This window comes from Bubalus bubalis, chromosome 4 (assembly GCF_019923935.1).
Source record: "Bubalus bubalis isolate 160015118507 breed Murrah chromosome 4, NDDB_SH_1, whole genome shotgun sequence".
In the NCBI taxonomy this organism is placed as follows: Eukaryota; Metazoa; Chordata; class Mammalia; order Artiodactyla; family Bovidae; genus Bubalus; species Bubalus bubalis.
In genome coordinates, this window is record NC_059160.1 from 132,003,897 (window position 1) to 132,025,123 (window position 21,227).

The window sequence follows — 21,227 nt, forward strand, 5'->3', positions numbered from 1 at the left end:
CCATTGTTTTTATGTACCATATATTCTTTATCCATTCCTCTGTTGATGGACATATAGTTTGTTTCCATGTCCTGACTATTGTAAATAATGCTACTATGAACATAGGGATGCACGTATCAAATTATAATTTTGTCTGGATTTGTGCCCCAGAGTGGGATTGCTGGATCATATGACAACTGTATGTTTAGTTTTTGAACCTCCTGATCCTTCAACTTACTATATACTCACTTTTCTTTCTCTCTCCTCTGGCAAACCATCTGTCGATCCCTTTTATATACTTTAGCACCTTATCATGTTCTAAGAAGGCAGAGATAAAGTCAATTTTGCCAAAGGTCACAGAAAAGGACTCATGAATAAAACGGAAAGTAGCTGTGTTGATTTCTGTGTACTCTTCTCTGTACCATCATAGCAAGTCAACGCATACCCATTTTCATGACTTACCTGGTCAAGGGAATATGTGATTTTAAACTGGACATTTAAACTCTATTTACTTTGTGATGTGGAAATTTTTTCTTCCATTTTTAACCAAATTTCTTTATTTGTAAAATGAAGAGATTTGTCTAAAACATTGTCAGAGCCCTTCTGTCTTTTTATCTGATTCCATAAACTATGCATAAGTCTGTATCTTCATTGAAACAGTACTCATTTCAGAACTTACAGTAAATAAATCCAATAATATAGTAAAGTCTTTCTGAAAGCTTAAATTTTGCAAAAAAAAAAGAAACTAATTTTAAAAGTAGGAGGATGTTAGCTCATAGACCCAAGTATAAAGAAACTTGCAGAATATTTTCCAGAAGGTAGGTCTAGCTCAACCTACAGGCAATTAAATCAAATGTGAAACAAAGTGTTTTTTGAATATTGAATAGAGATAAATTGACTTTGGGAGGAGGAGGAAGGTGTTTTCATCTTGGGACCTATATTTGATCTTGAGGAACATGCCGCCTGGGTCTGTCTCTCGCTACACCTTCCTCCCAGGGCTTATGTATTTCTGAATTGCAGTCTTAATTGACTCTGCTCCAGGTGAATGATGTTTGGTGGCAGCACTTCAGCAAAATCAGTGCGGCACTTTTATCTCAGTGACAAACTGGACAGTAGGTCATTACAGTTCATCAGACATCAGTACATTTCATTCTGGCATGCATTTATTTTCTCTTTCATTTTGGTGAAGACTTTGTCATTCAGGAAGCCAAAAATAAATAAATAAAATAACCCAGACTTGTAGTCAGCTTTTTTCTTTCAGACTCTCCTCCCAGTGTTACATATCCAGAGGACTCGCTGGTTGGTGCTGTCTGGATGCTCTTGTAGCTGGCAGAGCTGCCAGGCTGCAGAGAAGCTTCTAGAAGGCAGAAAGGCTACACCTCAGTATGAGTGATATTTGCTGCTGCCCATTCCCAGGAGGCTGATTCAGGCTAAGGGAATGTGTTTGTCTTGCTTCAAAGAGATGGTCTTTCCTAATACAGTCTTGCTTTACTACTTCAGCAGAGCTGCTTTTTTTTTTTTTTTTTAATCCATATAATCCTGTTTTCCTGAGTAGAATTATTAATAACTTCTAAGAATTCCCTTAGTAACCCCACAGAGAGTCTATAAGTAAGATCTATACTGAATGGCACTGTTTAAAGGAAGGAAAACTGAGATACGGGGAGGGGAAGAAAAGCATCAATCTCAGCCTTTCTAATACCAAGCTTAAAACTTTGTTGGCCATGCCTGCCTGTCCTTCTCCTGGTCCAGGAAGTACACAGCGAGGTGCATTTCTTCAGGAATTCACCAGGTGGTGGAATTTAGTGGTCAAGAAAAAGGGAGTGAATTTGCCTGGGTTCAAACCTTGCCCCTTCACTGGCTGTGTGACCTGAGAAATTACATCCCTCCTCTCTGTGCTTCACTTTCTTTATCTATAAACTAAGGATATGAGCACTGGTTTCACAAAGCACGTATGAGGATAGTTGAGATGAGGAAGGCCAAAAGCTTTGCACAATACTTGGACACAGAAAGTACCACCTAAGAGTTTGCTGCACTCGTGACCCCCTGGGGAGCCAGGAATGCCTGTCACTAAAACTCCCTGTTAGATCCTGAAGACCTACTTTAATCCAGGTTAGCTTTTCCTTCAAGGTCTCCTTCCCTGAGACTTTGCTGAACTATATTTTTCTCCTTATTTTTCCCTTCCTAACAGGGGTTTCTCAGTCAGTTTGATGTAAGTCATATTTTCTAATTTCCCTGTGCGTTGCATGTTAAGTCACTTCAGGCGTGTCCAACTCTTTGCAACCCCATGGATTGTAGCCCACCAGGCTTCTCTGTCCATGGGATTCTCCAGGCAAGAATACTAGATTGGGTTGCCATGCCCTCCGCAAGAGGATCTTCCCAAACCCAGGGATTGAACCCGAGTATCTCATGTCTCCTGCACTGGCAGGCAGATTTTTTTTACCACGAGCACCACCTGGGAAGCCCCAGAACTGCCCAGATCTTCACGATAGAACACAGCCCCACTGGAATCATCATGGGCCAGAGCTGCCTCTGGGTCCCTGGAACCACCCAGAATCTTTCAAACGCATGTAGAAGCCTCCAACGGTCTGTTCATGGCACTGAATTTGGCTCCCTCTGCCTTAACTTTTCCCCACCTCTTCTCAGTTGATGCTTCTCCTGAACACACAAGCACTCACATGCACAATCTCCACCCTCAGCCCAAGCCCACTACTCCACCCACTAGCTTCCACAAGCTCATACGGATCTCTAAGCTCAGATCTTTAAATCATAACTAGACCCTCCCTCTCCAGACTCAGGGAACTATGATTCAGTCAAAAAATGAGCTCCTCTGTTACTGTGCCCCTTCCCTGTTCAGTGTCAACAGACACTTGGGGCGTTAACAGACATGGCTTTCTTTTTCAGAGCCTGTTTCTGCATGCCTGAAATGGTGATAATAAGGCCTGCCTCACACAGAGGTTTTGAAAATTTATTGAACTAATAGTACCTCTCGTGTCTGCCACGTGGTCTCTGTCAGCTCTGGTGGCCACAACAAACAGCGCAGACTGGGTGGTTTAGGCAGTAGACGTCTGTCCTCTCACATGTCTCAGGAGGACAGGTTCAAGATCCAGATGCCAGCAGAGTTGGTCTCAGGTGAGATCTCCTTCTGGTTCACAGATGGCTACCTGCTCACCATGTCCTACATGCCCTTTTCTCTGTGCATGCCTAGAAGAAGATCTCTGCTGTCTCTTCCTCTTCCCATAAGGACGCCAATCTGATCAGATTAGGGGTCCCACCTTATGACCTCATCTAACCTTAATTACCTCTTTTACTGTACTATCTCCAAATATGGTCACCTTAGAGGTTAGGGCTTCAATGTAAGAACTGGGAGGGAGGTGGGAAACATTTCAGTCTATAGCACACGTCACAGTAAATGATATTCATAGGACTTCCCTAATGGTCCAGTGGTTAAGATTCTGTGCTTTCAAGGCAGGGGGTGCAGTTTCCATCCCTGATCAGGAAACTAAGATCCCACATGCCATGCAACATGGCCAAATAATAATAATAAAATACTCTTGCCTTTCCTGTGCTCCTTCCACCCCCTGGCAGCACCTTGATCTCCAATTATTAAATCAAATGTGTGTGTCCCTCTTGTCCTGACTCAAATGTAACCTGTTGCCTGAGAGTCATGTATCATAGTCCTGTATCATAGGTGTAGCCAGGCTCCCAGTGGCCAGGGCCATCTGTGTCCCTGAGAGCATCTCATTTCCTAGGGATGCCTGCTCCCCTGTATCAGTTATCTCCTTGCCCTCCTGCCACTCAGCACACCTGCCCGACCAGAGCTCGGGGCCAAGCTGAGTAGCAGCACCTCTGTGGGAGATGTGCCATCCAACCAGTGTCACCTTGAATAAAGGAGGCTGCTGGGCATGGATCCCGCAGTTGCAGGAGTGTATCTTAGGTCCCCCCTGGGAGGCAAGTGGTCAGGTCCTTCATCACATTCATGGAAAAGGGTGCAGTCAACACTTTCTACAGCTGACTTGTCTTATATTTCCAGAGATCAGGTATTCTCCTGGGACCTATTGTTCCTTCAGAGGGAGAATAACAAACAGATGAGTCTGCAGTCCTTTCCTAGCTCAGCCTGCATTTGACCTCAATTTTCTACTATTTCCTGGCCATGATGAGAAAGATAGTTGAAGGCATTGAGATGTAAACATACACATTTAAAGGATTGGGGAGAGTTGATTGGAAAGTTAAATGCATGTAACAAAAGTCTGTAGTGTAGAGATTATATAATGACATAATATGGCTGTAAGAAGTATTTGCTTCACTGGGGCTTCTCTGGTGGCTCAGACGGTAAATAATCTGCCTGCAATGCTAGAGACCCAGTTTGATCCCTGGGTTGGGAAGATCCCCTCAAGAAGGCAATGGCAACCCACTCCAGTAGTCTTGCCTGGAGAATTCCATGGACAGAGTAGCCTGGTGAGCTACAGTCCATGGGGTCACAAAGAGTCTGACACAACTGAGTGACTAACACTTTCACTTTCATTGAAGAACCATGTGTGGGAAAAATGTCACTGAAGTCCTATTACCATGAGCTCAGACATATATTGACCTGCTAAATCAGAATGCCATCATCCTGTGAATGTGTTGTTCACAATGAAGCCTGAAGTACAGAGAAAGCTAGAGGTGTCTTGCCCTACTAGTCATCTTCTGCTTCTCATAAATGAAGAGCTCTGTAACTGGTCTGGGGCCTACTCCCCTCCCACCCTGGTCCCCACCCTGCTCACAGCTCATTCACAGACCTCACTTCCTAGGGACAGCATCAGGGGCCTCCCCCAAGATATCTACCTGCCTCTGAGCTCATCGGGCAGCCAGGATATGGACAAGACCACACCCTGTATTTATCAAGTGGGCAAGACCTCCAGGGTGTTCAGATAATCCATTTTCAAATTCCCAACCCCAGAAGAACCAGCGGTTCTACAGCACAGTAAATAGGAAGATATCTCATTGATCTTCAAAACAGACAGCAGAACAAGCGGCCAAAACATCTGCTTTCTCTGCTTTGAATTTCAGAAGCAGTTACGTATTTCTTTGAACAATTTCATTGACGCTATAGCCAGCTGGATGTATATGTTGTTCACTTAGGATTCACACAACAGGGGCATTCACTGAGGTTTCTTCTTTTCTTTCTTTACATTCTCTTATGTCATCAAACTGAAGCCATACTAGAAAAGGCATAACCCATGGTGATTTAAATGGGCTTATTATTGTTTTATGATGTCCCTCCAGACCATGAAAGGAGGCAAACAGCAGGAAGAACTACCTGTTCTGACTTAATAGGTTAGATGGTCATCCTAAATCTAGCAGAAAGGATCTATAGTAAAGGATCTATAGTTTCTAGTAGAAAGGATCTATATGTTCTTAAAATTCAATCAGCTTTATTTACTTTACAGTATTTCCATCATTCAGGATAATGTCAGCCAGCTCTTTCAGTGATAGTGTGGTTAAAGTCTATAATCATAGTGTCCCATAATCACTAATCTCTGTTTGATTTAAAGACAGTTGCTTTCCCATCCTCTGCCCTGGTTAATCTACTTTAGTTCATGGATCAGATCTGAGTTGTCTCCGAGAAAACAAGGCAGTGGGGCCCTTCTGTTTCCTTTACTTTGAATCTTGAAGTGACTCCCCACTCACTTCAGTTATTAAGATATTCCCAGAAATCCTCTGGCACACATTCTGATTATAGCCACTTTCCACTCTGCACTACCTGTGCTGGGTGGGAAATGAAAAACCAGGTGCTGGATACCAAGGGAGTGTCAGTGGTGAAGGGCAGAGGGGTGGGGGTGGAACACAGACCTTATCTGTGCCATCTCCCAGACATTACTCTTTGACATGCACACCAGGGCTCACTTCACTGTGGAATAGAAAAATGACAATATTTTTTTGTTTTTTTTTTTGCCACACAGCACAGCATATGGGATCTTAGTTCCCTGACCAGGAATCAAACCCACCTCCCCTGCGTTGGAATCATGGAGTCTTGCACTGAATCACCAGGGAAATCCCAAAAGGGGCACATTTGAAACTACTCTGTTAAAGGTTAAGAACAGAATCTTTACATCCAAAAATTAGAATACAGGTTTCTAAAACTGCACTTTGAACATTAGGAAAGTAATAGAAGATAAATATTAATGGAAGTATTTCTGGATGGAAATCTAATCTGCTAAATTATAATGTCATTCAAAAATTTTGACAACACAAATAATAATTGCCCTTTTATAACCAAAAAACAATACATATAACTTAATTCTGATTGTGGGATTCCTAAACAGTGTCATATAACTTGTATTTGAGTTTCTAAAATCAAGATAGAAAATTGACACAGAGGTAGGTAAGATGCGTACCAGGAGTCACAGGAGAGAAACTTTTTGCTACCTTCCAGGGACTGTGCATTTGTTTAACCAGGATCTGTTTCAACACATGTAAAGGTGGGTGTACAGTGATCACAACTTCCCCAACATGACACGTGAGCATATTGAAGAATTGTTATTCTCCAGAAGCTCCGTGAGTAGTTCTCCAAATAATTTTTGCAACTAGAAAAATTACTAACACAGAAGAAAAAGTTCAGACTGAGACCCAGATCCTGCTTTTCAATATTGATCTAGGAAAGTAATTTTATAGTTATATTTAAGTAAATTATTATATAACCTTAGTAAGCAGCGATTCCTATTATCGATCCCCAGATGTACCATAACATGCAAGACAAAAACAACATGTATAAGTATCAATAGGAGTGAAACTTGTATTATGAATGCTAATGCCATTACTGATAAATGAGACTTAGAAATGTTTTTCATTAAGTTGTGTCTTTGAGGAGCCTTGGAAATTTGCATTGTTTGCATCATTACCTAACATAGGTACCCAGAGTAGCAAGCAAACAGAAAAAAATAAATAATAATAATGAAAAAGATAAAAAGGACATGCATGAAGAAATAAACCCAAGCTTGTCATTTCCCCACAGTTATAAAATGGCAAAGAAATAGACTAGAACTCTGACATCAAAAAATAATAACTTAAAATAATAATGAGGAGGAAGAGAACTTAATATCTGAAAGAATTGTTTGGCCAGGTACTCAGAAGTTTGGGAATGAAATATTACAAACCAATGGTGGAAGGTTTATCACAGATATATGTCAAAGTCAGATCAGTGCCATTATATATAACCTAATAGACTCAAAGTTTTATTCAGCAGTTTATAAATTTCAAGGCCCTGTGTCCTATATCATGTTATCTAATTTTTCAGAAACCTTGATGAAGGAAGCAGATAAGGTGATCAGCCCTCCAGAAACTAAGACTTGGAATCAGTAACATAATGATATTCAGCTGAGAATATAAAAACCAGCAGCCTTATAGAATAACAGAACCAGAAAAGGCCTCCAGGCACCATGTGGCCATGCCCAGTGCCTTTAAGAAGGATGGTAGCTACTGTTCCCAAGAAAGTTGACAAGCAGATGATGACAGATTCCCCTAGCCTTGCTCCAGGAAGGCCACTTATACGATGCTCAAGGCAGAGCCTGGCTTTTGCTTACTTCCTGTGCATTCTATATATCCAGCAAGTGGACTGTTATGCCTCTGTTCCAACTCGCTTCCCTCTCAGCCTCAAGTCAGTATCAAGAGAATATATTCTAATTGATCACTCAAAAGATTCCTTGTGAAATAGCTTACTTAGAGTTGAGATCATCTTTAAGAGACAGCTCAAAAAACAGTTATAACTTTACAAGGCTGATGAAATGAATTATTTTTCTCATAAGTAAGTGGCTTACGGAAGGTCTTTCAAATAGGAAAGACAGAAAAAGTAGACAGCTCCCGAACACATTTGTTAAGTAAAATGACAAACTTGGGAAAAAATAGTTTTCCAAAAGGAATTGAAAACTGGCAAGCAAAGAGAATGTCAAATGATACTAAAAGAGTGCAAATGCAGAGAGGGAAACTATAACTGTGTGACTGTAGGTGGAACCAGATCAGACGCTGACCTTTCACAAACATCTAAAGAAAACAACTCCCAAATAATAAATGCCGAGAGTAGCGGGAGGCTGCCATGTGCCTGGGCCAGTGCCTGGAGACACGCGCATGGCCGTCTGCTTCCCAGACACAGAAGGCCAGGCAGGGGGTGGTGCCCCAGCCCACCATGGCAATGCCTCGTTTCACTCTAGTTTCTCATGCCATGTTTATTAAATATCTTTGGCCTTTAAAACATTTTTAGTGTATTTTGTTGATGTATAGTAGTAAATTTCCAATGTTGTATTAATTTCTTCTATACAGCAAAGTGATTCAGTTTTATACATACACACATACATTCTTTTTTTATATTTCTTTCCATTATGGTTTATCCCAAGATATCAAATACAGTTCCCTGTGCTATACAGTAGGACCTTGTTTTTTATCCATTTTATATGTAACAGTTTGCATCTGCTAATCCATCCCTCCCCCATCCTCATCCCCCTTGGCAACCACAAGTCTGTAAACATTTGTTTTATCTCCTGAGACTAAGATTGAAAATCCTTATAATTTCATCACCATGGTGAGGATAAGATGTGCTAGAAATAGGCAGCAAACATTTATCATCTTCCATTTAGGCCACAAGCATACACAAGGTGGACTCAGCGTCTTTAGCTAGGGCATTTCCAATGTGGAAATGTAGACTAAACTTTCTTCCTTGGCTTACTTAACGTGCAAAATCATCAAATCTTAGTACTCAGTTTTAGTGCAGTGACATCCATTTATTGCTGGCACGTAACCACAATTACATGAAAATAAATAAATAAATAAAACCTCTAGTGTTTGTGGATAAACAGAAGATAATTAATGAATGCATTGTTTCTTTATCTCCCTGGAAGAAAAAAAGATAGGATAATCTAAGAAAACAAATTAGTATGTCTTTAATTAGGATAATGTTTGTGTTTCTTTTTTTATTATTAAAATAGTTGACTTACAATGTTGTGTTAGTTTCTGGTATACAGAAAAGTGATTCAGAATACATACATATACTTTCTTCATATCCTTTTCTATTATGGTTTATTACAGGATATTCAATGTAGTTCCATGTGCTACAGTAGGACCTCATTGTTTATCTTTTCTATTCTGTATGTGCTAATTCCAAATCCTAATTTATCCCTCCTCCATCCCTTTCCCTTTTAGTAACCATAAATTTGTTTTCTTTGTCTGTGAGTCTGTCTCTGTTTCCTTTAGAATTGCCAGTATCTTAATACGAAAATATTGACTACAGGGTAAGCCTTGCAACAGAAAGATAGTGATTGAGAACACATTCAGGGCAGAGGGAAAGAAATTAATACCTTATTAAAATATCCATTGGTTATAGAAAGTTAAAGTAACTTAGAAAAGCTAACATTTTTGAGTATTGGCAATAGATATAAACAAAATCCTTGCCAAGGAGTTCTACCATTTTTGTCTCACAGATTCTTCCTTCTTAATTTTTCAGATCTGATACTTTTGGTACATTTGGCATTTCTTACAGCTGTGCCAGTCATCCCTAATTCCTTCAACTGAAACCAGCAGCACAAGCTTTCTCTTTTAGCCTATCTTCATCAGCGACAAGCATCTTTTTCAGCTGTATGAACATGAAGTGCCTTTTGTTGTTCAGTCACTAAGCTGTGTCTGACCCTTTGCAGCGCCATGGACTGCAGCACACCCAGCTTCCCTGTCCTTCACTGCCTCCCAGAATTTTCTCAAGTTCATGTCTGTTGAGTTGGTGATGCCATCCAACCATCTCATCCTCTGTCACCCCCTTCGCCTCCTGCCTTCAGTCTCTCCCACCATCAGGGTCTTTTCCAATATGTCAGCTCTTCACATCAGGTGGTCAGAGTATTCACTCGACAGCTGTTCACTGAGTGCCCCTGGGTACAAGTGCAAGTACTGTTCTCTGGGCACTGGGGCACAGTGACAGGCTAGACTTGCCTTCAAGAGGTGTACAGTCCAATGGATGGCTCTTTAGTTCTGAGAAACTCAGTTTCTTCATTGTCATCATTCTTTGCAGAAGCATTAAAATCGTGGTGTTTAATGTTTTATATCCATTGTATAGGAGAAGGCAATGGCACCCCACTCCAGTACTCTTGCCTGGAAAATCCCATGGATGGAGGAGCCTGGTGGGCTGCAGTCCATGGGGTTGCGAAAAGTCGGACATGACTGAGCGACTTCCCTTTCACTTTTCACTTTCATGCATTGGAGAAGGAAATGGCAACCCACTCCAGTGTTCTTGCCTGGAGAATCCCAGGGATGGGGGAGCCTGGTGGGCTGCCGTCTATGGGGTCGCACAACATTCTCCTCATTTGTTCTGACCAGTACTATGCCTTCTAGCCTAGAGAATGGCCCATCTCCCACTCCGTCCCCCACATCACTCATTTCTCAACTTGTATGATTATTCTGTGAAAAACACTAATAGACCAAGAGCTCTCCATATCTACTGCTTTCAAAACTCATCTCTTGCCACCTTGAAAGCACCTATGAATTCCCTCTTCTACAGAGCTCCCGCCTGACTTCAGTGGTTTCAGTAAGCTTAGCACTTGTGCACAGTTCTCATCCCATATTGGTGGTGTTCTGTGACTTTAAGCCTTTTAAGACTCTGCACACTCTGAAGAGGTATTTGCACACCCATGTTCATAGCAGCTTTGGTCACAGTAGTCAAAGGGAAGGAGCAGCCTAAGTTGCATTGTCCATGGACAGATGAATGTGAAACAAAATGTGGTGTATTCATACAGTGAATATTATTCAGCCTTAAAAAGGAATAGAATTTTGATACATGTTGCAATGTGGATGAACCCTGAGAATATTAGGTTGTCACCAAAGTCAGTCGCCAAAGGGCAAATACTGTCTGATTCCCCTAATTGGGGGGCACCTAGAGAAGTCAGATTCATGAGAGAAGAAGTAAAATGGTGGTTGGTTGTCAGGTATGAGGGAGGGGAGTGGGAATAGAAGTTATCATTGAGTGGGTACCAAGTTTAGTTTTGCAAGATGAAAAGAGTTCTTGAGATGGATGATGGTTCCCAACAGTGTGAAGGTACTTAATACCACTGGCCTGAATATATAGTTAAAAATTGTTGAGATGGTAACTTTTATGTGTATTTTGGAGAAGGCAATGGCACCCCACTCCAGTACTCTTGCCTGGAAAATCCCATGGATGGAGGAGCCTGGAAGGCTGCAGTCCATGGGGTCACTAAGAGTCGGACATGACTGAGCGGCTTCATTTTCACTTTTCACTTTCATGCATTGGAGAAGGAAATGGCAACCCACTCCAGTGTTCTTGCCTGGAGAATCCCAGGGATGGGGGAGCCTGGTGGGCTGCCGTCTATGGGGTCGCACAGGGTCGGAGACGACTGACGCAACTTAGCAGCAGCAGCAGCAGCAGCATGTGTATTTTATCACAATTTAAGAATTTATTTTACACAATTACTCATACTTAATCAGTTGTGAATCAGACGCTCTTGCTGTCTTATGATGTTAATGACATTTGTTGTGTTCTCTAGACACTTTCAAACAAATATACTCAATAGATTTATTTAAATAGGGTTTCAAAATGACATTACCTGAGAGACAGAAATTTTTTCAATATCAAAGCATCTCTGTCCTTCCTCTGTTTTCAGTGTCATGCAGGAGTCATAGTCTGATTAAACCAAGGTCAATGTAGCAGATATTTTAAGGAGAGGACCATGGCAAAGAACCAAACAACAACAATAAAATTGCTTAATCCACAGGATTGGAAAAATGAAAAGAATCGGGGAAAGTAATCAATAGAAAAGCTTTGAGATAAATATAGAAGCAGGACACTTTATTAAATAGGTTTTTGAAACAGGGTAGGATCAGGCACAGTCATGAATAAAAGAAACCCATGAGACATATAAGATATATGAGTGAAATAAAATAAAGAGAAAGTGCACCAATACTTTGAGGGGAAATGAAAGAAAGTAGCATTTCCGCAATACAGGGAAAGACATGAACCAATGGAAATAATAATAATATATGTCTTTCCGGGCCAATACTGAACACAACTTGCAGAGCTGGCCTGTGGTGGAACTCACAGTTTTATTGGCAATATATGTGAGGAGACAAAAAGCAGCATATGGAGAAATACAAAAATATACTCCCTAGAGACACTGCCTCTTCAGATGTCAAGAAAAACCTGGCTGAAGTGCAGCAAAAGTGGCACACTGCGAAGTTACAGATTCAAGGCCACCCACAGAACCAAACCGAGAGATTTAGGCAGCTTATTACTGAAATAGCCCTTTTCTTCTCTGTGCTCAGAAGAAGACTCTAGGGAATGAAGAGGGACAACCTGGATCACTCCACGATGCTTAATGAGCCCAGCACTAAATGGGAATTAAAAGTGAAAAGGGACTAAGTCCTTGTCCAGTGAAGCATCACCCCACGTAGAGCTGACCTCTCGAGCAGCCTGGCGTCTTGCCCACCTCTCTATTTCATGTGAGGGTAGGAGCTACATCACTGTGCTGCATTTTGTGACTCAGAGCCTGACGCATTGTAGCTATGTAAAGTGCTTAGTTGCTCAGTCATGTCCAACCCTTTGTGACCTTGTGGACTGGGTAGTCTTGTGGACTGTCCAAGACTGTGTAGGTCCCAGCCCACCAGGTTCCTCTGTCCATGGGACCTTCCAGGCAAGAATACTGAAGTGGGTTGCCATTTCCTACTCCAGGTAACTTCATTATAGATGTTTTTAAATTAAAAATGGATGACTATTCCACTCCTCAAATACAACCATTCCTATGAATTAACAGAAAAAAAAATACTTAAAAGGTGTTTGGCGCTCTGCTTTCAAAATAGGTTGTGTACTTTTACACATCTAAAAAGATTGCTGCTACTAAGTCACTTCAATCATGTCCAACTCTGTGCGACCCCATAGACAGCAGCCCACCAGGCTCCCCTATCCCTGGGATTCTCCAGGCAAGAACAGTGGAGTGGGTTGCCATTTCCTCCTCCAATGCATGAAAGTGAAAAGTGAAAGTGAAGTCGCTCAGTCATGTCTGACTCTTAGCGACCCCATGGACTGCAGCCTTGCAGGCTCCTCCATCCATGGGATTTTCCAGGCAAGAGTACTGGAGTGGGGTGCCATTACCTTCTCCGCTAGAAAGGTTAGATGTTTCAAATAAGGATTTAAGTTTGTCCACTATACATACACATAGTAGCACTAATACACTGCACACAAAGGCTACAGTCTCCAAGTGTCTTCCAAACAGGAACACTCTAGCCAAGAACCCTTCCCTTTCTCATCTCCATCAACCCAGTGGACAAGTCTAATAATCATCTGTAATGCTTAGAGTGGATTTTAACAATTTCACTTCTGCCAGTTGTTTTCAGAAGTCTTTCCTATGAATTTTAGCATCAAGCATACACAATGTATTTATTGGTTATTTTTGTAATACACTGGCAACCTCTTTAACATCTAGGAAGACTAGGTGTTATAAACGTAGACATTTGTACAGATTTACACTTATGTACGCTGTATACACAGCTAAGTAAAACAAAATGCAGAGACACCTATGGGACAATGCTTAATCTTGTCTAACTATAAACATACTGGTATAAACCCCTTGCACTTTCTCCCTAAACCAGCACAAATAAAAGAATACGTACTGCTCAGAGAGGTGGTTTGATTATTTTTATCATTCCATTTCTAAGAGTATTTCATATGAATTCTAACAAAAGGATATATCTACAGATTATGTTTTTTGATTTCCTATTATGTGCACATTAACTTTTAAGAAATGTTATTTTAAAAACCTTTAAAAAATGGATGACTAAACATATAGAAGTGTGAAGACATTGTTGTGACCCTGGCCCCACTGCTAATGAGCTTTGTGGCCTCCATTGGGATATTTTGTTCTTTTAAATATTTATTTATTTATGTACTTGGCTGTGCCAGGTCTTGGTTACCGCATGCAGGATCTTTGATCGTCCTTGCAGCATGTGGGATCTAGTTCTCCGATCAGGGATCGAACCCAGGCCCTCTGCATTGGGAACGTGGAGTCTTAGCCACCATTCCACCAGGGAAGTCCCTAGGATATTTTAACTCTCTGTATTTCAGTGTCCTCATTGGTAAACTGGAAGTCATGATAGTTCCTACGTCAGAACGAATTAGAAAAGGTGACAGGTTTAGACCAGGGCTTCAGTAAATATTAGCTATTTCTCATATTATTTCTGCTAAGTGATTGAATAAATCTAGTGAAGTGAAGTGAAAGTCACCCAGTCGTGTCCAGCTCTTTGTGACCCCGTGGATAATCCATGGAATTCTCCAGGTCAGAATACAGGAGTAGGTAGCCTTTCCCTTCTCCAGGGAATCTTCCCAACACAGGGATCAAACCCAGGTCTCCTGCATTGCAAACAGATTTTTTACCAGCTGAGCCACCAAGGAAGCCTGAATAAACCTAGAAGCCATCATAAATTTCACTATGAATACAGAATAAGAAAAAAATTTCAGTACAAACTTAACCCACTAAAAAAATATTCAACATAATTTCTACCTAACAATAAAACCTCAATTGTCCATAAATTTTTGGCAGTATATCACATTGAACTGCAAAAGATTTTAATGGTACCTAAGTATTAAATGCTAGGATAATTTTAATGTGTTTTAAATAAGAAAACATTATAAAGTGCAGCATATAATTCTTTAAGTTTTTTGTTATAATATGTGGGAGGTAATTTAATTTTCTCTTTGCATTTCAAATTCACTGTTACAGTCATAAATTATTCATTCCTCATCAAACACATTTTTATTAAGCACTTATTATGTTTCAGGCATTGTTCTAGATACAAAGGATGCAATGATGAGTTAAACAAAGACCCTGCTCTCGTGGAGCTTGTGTTTCTGTTAGTAAAAACAAACATAACATACATATATATATATACACACATGTACACAAACACACATACATAAATATGCATGCATGCATATACACACATGTACACACACATAATGTTATGGGGCGACATCTGTGAAGGAAAATGGTTCAAGAGGGCATAGCATGAAGAAGATGACTTATCTAGTGTAATTAGGAGTGGACTCTGATGCAATGACATTTAAGTAAAGAACTGAATGATGTGATGCTGCTGTATAGGAAGTGACTAGTTCAGGAAACAGAGGACAGGTGATGCAAAGGCCCTGTGGTGGGAACATGTTTGGAGGGATCACGGAGCAGTATATACAGGCTATATGGCCATGGGTAAGGGGAAGAACGGTGTGAAGGATATTCAGGAAGGTAACTAGGAGATGTAACAGGGATTTGGATTTTGCTGTATGGAGTAAGAAGAGATTGGAGGGATTTTCTGCTGAAGAAAGAGATGATTCATGTTTTACAAGGGCCCCCTCTGGCTGCTGTCAGCATAAAGCGTGGTATGAGGCCTAAGGTGAAAGAAGTAGGCAACACAGGAAACTGTTGTGGGAGAGGATCACAGCTTTGACTCTGGATATATCTGAACTCGAGCCATGGGCACCTGCCAATGGGCTGGAGATACTAAGGGCAGTAGATGATGGTAGAGATTCTGTGGACAAGCAAAGTGTGATTTGCCACAATAGGCATGCGGAATTCCTTTCTTGAAATGTGTTTTATGCCAGCTTGCTTTTGTTTTGTTGTTGCCTGGTTTGGTTTGGTGTGAACTTATTTCCATCCTTTTGTGAAAGAAATGAACCTATGTGGTGAATTGGATTGTTTAACTGTAGCTATGCATGGAACTAGCAGTTCTAATTCCAACAGTGGGAATCTTAGCTTCTCTGAGTCTCACTTTAATTATAAGGTAGGAAAAATTACTGCCTCTGAGAATCTATATGATTCTCCTGCCAGAAGCTATGGAAACAGCTTGTTCAAAGGGCCGGTTTAATTTATTTTCTTCCTTCCTTCCTTCCATTCTGTCTTTCCTCTCTTTCATTCTGTCTTTCCTCTCTTTTTCCTCTCTCCATCTCCCCCTCCCTCCATTCCTCAAACTCCTCTTTCTTTCTTTTTCTTGTCACCAAAGAACTTTACAACTTTCAAACTTGATTAGCTTAGTTTCCGTTGCGGTCAAGAGTTATTCCAGCAACCCTGGGGTTTGAAAACACCTGTTATCTAATACAGTGTTTTACTTTCCATATTTAAAAAGCATTTATTTTCAGATCAATTCCAGTCTATCAGTCTTTGGTGTTTCTTTTTGTACCCACTTTCCTTAAAAACCCTCCAACCTGCCTTGTCTGCGTGCAGGTTGGGGAGGGCTGGGAAAGGCAGCCAACAGAGTGGTTACAGCAAGGTCTCTGACCACCTGGATTTCAAACCCAAGTCCACCTCTTACTAACTGTGTGATCTGGAACAAATGGTTCAACCTCACAGGGTTCACTTTTTTCATCTCTGAAAAGGAGAAGACAACAGTATGTCCCTCACAGGATTGCTATGAAGAGCGTATGAATTCATGTCTGATAGGCACTTAGGGCATTGCCTGACATGTGGAAAGCTGAATAGGACTTTCTTATAATTATCATTCCTTTCCCTGCTCAAATACTGTACCTCTCCTTTTACAGAATTTGAAAAAGGTTTAATATTTTAAATACCTGGGTCTCTTTCCAAGAATTCTTTTTAATGGTAAAACGATGCCCATGCCCTGAAACTGTGATTTAAGACAGACTGTGAAATGTGCCTTTTATAACACCATGAATTTTCAAATCAGAAAGAACTCAGTTACTCCCATCCTGCTTATTTATTGGCTCCATGTATCTTGGGGAGATTCTTTCTGAGATTCTATTCCTACATCTGTCACATAAACATTAAAATATGTACTTCTCGAGGTTGTTGTAAAGATTAAAGGAGATAATGTATGTAAAGTGTTGGAAAATATATTGTATTATTTTATCCTTCACCCTCAGTCAAAACCTGCTTCACTTAAACAGCGTATGTAAAATTTAATGTTACATCCCCAAGATTCAGAAATGAAACGTTTCCATGGAACACAATGAAATGAGAATTGCTTACAAGAAAGCGAGGCCATATATATGGTGACTCGTGTGGGTGATGGGAGGCAGATGAGATACCTGTGGGCACTGCCAACGTGTGATCTCTGCAGGACCATTCTATAGCTTCTCACTGCCCTGAAACTACTGTGTTTTTATTTTGTGTTGCTTCTGTCCCAATTTCAGAACATTTAGTACTGGTAGACTGAGGAGGCAGAAAATTCCCCTGTTCATTTCATGAGGATTTTTCTAAATTGTCTTTCTTTGTGTTTGATGAGTTTTGTTTGTTGGTTTGTTTGTTTTTCTTTTTCGAAGTGGGCTTTGTATTCTAAAAGCACATTTAAGAAACATCAGAGCTATACAGTATTGCATTATTTACTTTCCCATCACGTGTCAGCCTGAGAGGTGGGTAAAAGCAGCTTACCTCCAAGGATAGAGTCTGGGCCAAGAATCATAAGAAGGGGTTTGCTCCCACAACACGATACAGGAGCCAGGAAACTCTTGGAGGAATCAGTTCATCTCTGCATTTTCTCAACTCTCAATGGAAGATATTGAATCAAATGCTTTCTAAGGTCTTCTCTCCATCTGTAATCCTTTGATTCCATGAGTAGTTTATTCAGGAGGTGAAATTCAGACATGGTTACACTGCAGGGCCTGGATGGGCCAGGAAGGCAGGGTGGGAGGCTGTTGGTCTCTGAGGTCCATGCCTTCAAGAAAGCCTTTTGGCATCAAGTGTTTTAAAAATATCCTCCTGATGCCCTGAGGGAACTAGGTACACTAGCAGAATACCTGACGGAAGTTTTTCTTTGTATAAGAATTTTTTAAAATATATTGCTATTCCCAATTATGATGGTAGATGTTCTGGCAGTTTTAACACATGTGAGCAGAAAAATGCGAATGCATGCACCACAGTTTTGTCTCCAATGCAGAAGGCATATCAAAGAGATTATGGAATCCATACTGTTGCAAGTCCCAAGGAAGGGGATAATTTATCATTCCAAAGTTACCTTGGCAAATATCCATTCTCTGAAAATTAAGTCAGAAGTTTGAACCAAAGGTGAGGTCTGGAGGTGCCCTGACCTGGAGCAAAAGCCCACCTGTGGGATGCTCACAGCATTCTAGGGACATAATTTACTAAGGGTCCTGTGATGATCAGAACTATTTGAAGGCAATATTTGTATATTTTATCAGAAATAAGCAGTAAAACTTTTAAAGAAATAAGTAGCTAGACTTCTTTTCTCCTCTTAGAAGCATTCTTCCTCAAAAGCAAACGGACATCAGCATTCTTTATGTGATACGCTTTCTCAATGTATTTACAACAAGGCCATTACATTTTTGCTTCAGCTGTCATGCTCATTTTTTTGTTCATGACCTTTATGGAAATGAGGGAAAAAATTAACTCTACCTGCTTGTGGTCTTGGACAGAATGTGTCACTTCATGTTTTATGGTAAAATCACTTAAACCTGCTGCATGTGAATCCGTGCAGTCCTTCCCTTGTAATGCCGACCTCCTGATTTCTGGAGGAAGCAATGGCTCTCCACGGGTTAGCTTCCAGCCAATTACCTTTTGTTCTGTTCTTGTTCTTCAATTATAATTTTGTCAAATGGAGACAAAAGCTGCCACGTCGTGTGAAAAGCATATGATTATTAGTGTCCATGCTGCCTGTGAGAACATCTGGATTTCCATGGCTACTCGTTCAACTTTGACTTATTCTTTTTCCTTTGCAAAACCACTAGCATTTGTCTTCATTCTTAGACAAAACCCTCCACTGGATCCATTCCTTATTAAGAGCATGTTAAGAAAGGTACCCTGACCTTCCTGAGCAACAGGAACATTGCCACTAGGTCCATTGTGCAGGATACAATTGCAAAAGCTACAAAACCTCTCCCAGAAAGTTAATGCAACTCAGCTTTTGTATTGACATAATTTGGGTCCACCTTCCTCATGTGACTGAGTGAGGTTGAGCCATAATTAGATAACTTGCTCCCTCCCCTTGGAAGTGAAGCTTTTTCCTTGAATTGAGCTTATTACCTTGACTCTGTCCTCCTTCGGGGTGAGCTCTTTCTCAGTGAGTTTCTTGACTGTTCATGCAAAGACACCCAGGCCTGTTCTATTACTAGGATGAATATGCCCTATGCTCAGTGGGGCCCTACAACCCAGAGTTTGATGTCCAAGGAAATTGGGAACTAGCGCCTGAGAGGAAAGGCTTCTCAAATTTTTCCAGGCAGTGACTTCTCAGACCCTCTTTCACTCTTACTTTATACTATGATCTTTACCCCAGAGGAGGTCGAAACAAGACCCCTCGAAGGAGGCTGATACCCTTGCATGCTAAGTTGCTTCAGTTGTGTCTGACTCTGTGTGACCCTATGGACTATAGCCCACCAGGCTCCTCTGTTTCATGGGGATTCTCCAGGCAACAATACTGGAGTGGGTTGCCGTGCCCTCCTCCAGGTGATCTTCCCAACCCAGGAATCAAACCCACATCTCTTATGTCTCCTGCATTGGCAGGCAGATTCTTTACCACTAGCACCACATGGGAAGCCCCTGATACCCTTAGACTCAGAGTATTATTCATGGGGTGGCATCTACCCCCATATTTATTGTTACCAACAGAGGAATTCCTTAGTTCACCAACTAAGGAGAATTTTCTTTTAAACATAGAGAAGGGGAAGAAGACCTTCTCTATGTGCTGTTCGTGACTGAATTAAAGCACCCTGGTGGGGTCCAGAGGCCCTGGTTTGTGATGACTTTTGGCATAAAACTGCCTTATTACCAAGTCCTCCTGGTACTCCTGTAGCTCAATTCCCTTGGAAGGGGTCCAAATCAAAGCTACCTTTACACTAAACTCCTCTGTGTCCTGAATAGTGAGATTATCGGGTCCACCCACCTGCTCCTGCACTTCCTTCCTGCTCAATTTAAATAAACAGCGAGCTGTTTTTCTTTTTGACTAAGTGCCAGTCTATACAACAGCAGCAGGAAGATTGCTTTCTATCTATATGCAAATGGGCTGAATTCTCTCCAATCCTTGGGAAAAGACCCTTTTAACCAAATGACTTATACTTCTGTTTCTTCATGTATAAAATTAGTGGCTTGGGGGTAAATAACCTGAGTTTCCTTCCAGCTATTTAATTCCACATCACAAGCACTGAGGAAGACAAGCTTTACATACACTCAACAATTAGAGAATAAACACAGTGGTACATGGTTAAATGCCCAGTAAATATCCGACTCCCTACCATAATCCTCTAGTTTCTTCTCAACTGGATATCTGTGTATGCATGGCCCTTTGCTCGGATGTGTGGTCCTACATTTGAAACACTACAGCAAAGCTTACTGTGTACCTGGCTGCCTGCACCAAACAGTCTGAGAGCTGTTAAGGTTTCACTTATCTTTCATGATATTTAGCACTGTGCCTGATATGGAGCAAGTTCTCAGTGACACTCATTGAATATAGCTTGAATACGAAAGGTTCTTAAAATAATCTGTTTGGACTAAAGTTTAACATGTACACACGGTTGTGTAGTTAAAGTCAAAGATTTAGGAAAGGCAAATGAAGATATGGGCATGCTTTGGTTCCTAGCAAAGTAGTTGGCTTTCATTATTTGGAAATGTGTTTCCCTGGTGGCTCAGCAATAAAGAATTGAAAGGTTGTTGTTGAATCACGCAAAGACGCCGGGATTCTTGGCCCCCGGAGGAGAAGAATTCAATCCGGGGCCAGAGACGAGCCTTGATCGCTCAGAGCTTTTGTGTAATAAAGTTATATTAAAGTATAAAGGAGATAGAGAAAGCTTCTGACATAGGCATCAGAAGGGGGCAGAAAGAGTGCCCCCCTGCTAGTCTTCAGCTGGATGTTATATAGTCACTAGCAGTCTGTTAATGAAAGAAAGGAACCTCTTAAAACTCAGAATGGCACCAGGCCCCTCACCCATAAGATGCATTTTGGGATAATCTTGGCACCAAATGGTTCATCCTGGGCCATAAAATGATTAACTTGAACCTTAAAGAAGGGCAGATCACCATACAAATAGTTTCGTTTACATAGATTAGAGGAACAATATCTGGGTATAACATACTGGTTTGTCAAGTAGGTTCTGAGCCAAGAGGCGGAACCAACTTGTAGATAGAGTTTGTGGGTAAATGCATAGTACATTAGCATAGCTTATGACAAACATTTCCATAAGAAAAATGCATTGGTTATCTCTAGGTTTGAGAATAGTTAACTTCAGGTGAAACCAGGTGTCATTATGGCAACACAGTATTTTAAGAGAAACCTCC

General features: G+C 41.0%; 1 protein-coding gene and 1 long non-coding RNA gene across 4 annotated transcripts in view; one reads left to right on the forward strand and one right to left on the reverse strand.

Moving 5' to 3' along the window:
* Positions 1–21,227, forward strand: part of CHRM3 (cholinergic receptor muscarinic 3) — a 570,675-nt gene that overhangs the window by 464,775 nt on the left and 84,673 nt on the right. The window lies entirely within an intron of this gene.
* On the reverse strand, positions 1,121–3,095 carry LOC123333411. Its single transcript, XR_006550733.1, has 2 exons — positions 2,963–3,095; positions 1,121–1,336 (listed from the first exon to the last, which is right to left on the reverse strand). It is a non-coding gene; the product is annotated as an uncharacterized LOC123333411 (long non-coding RNA).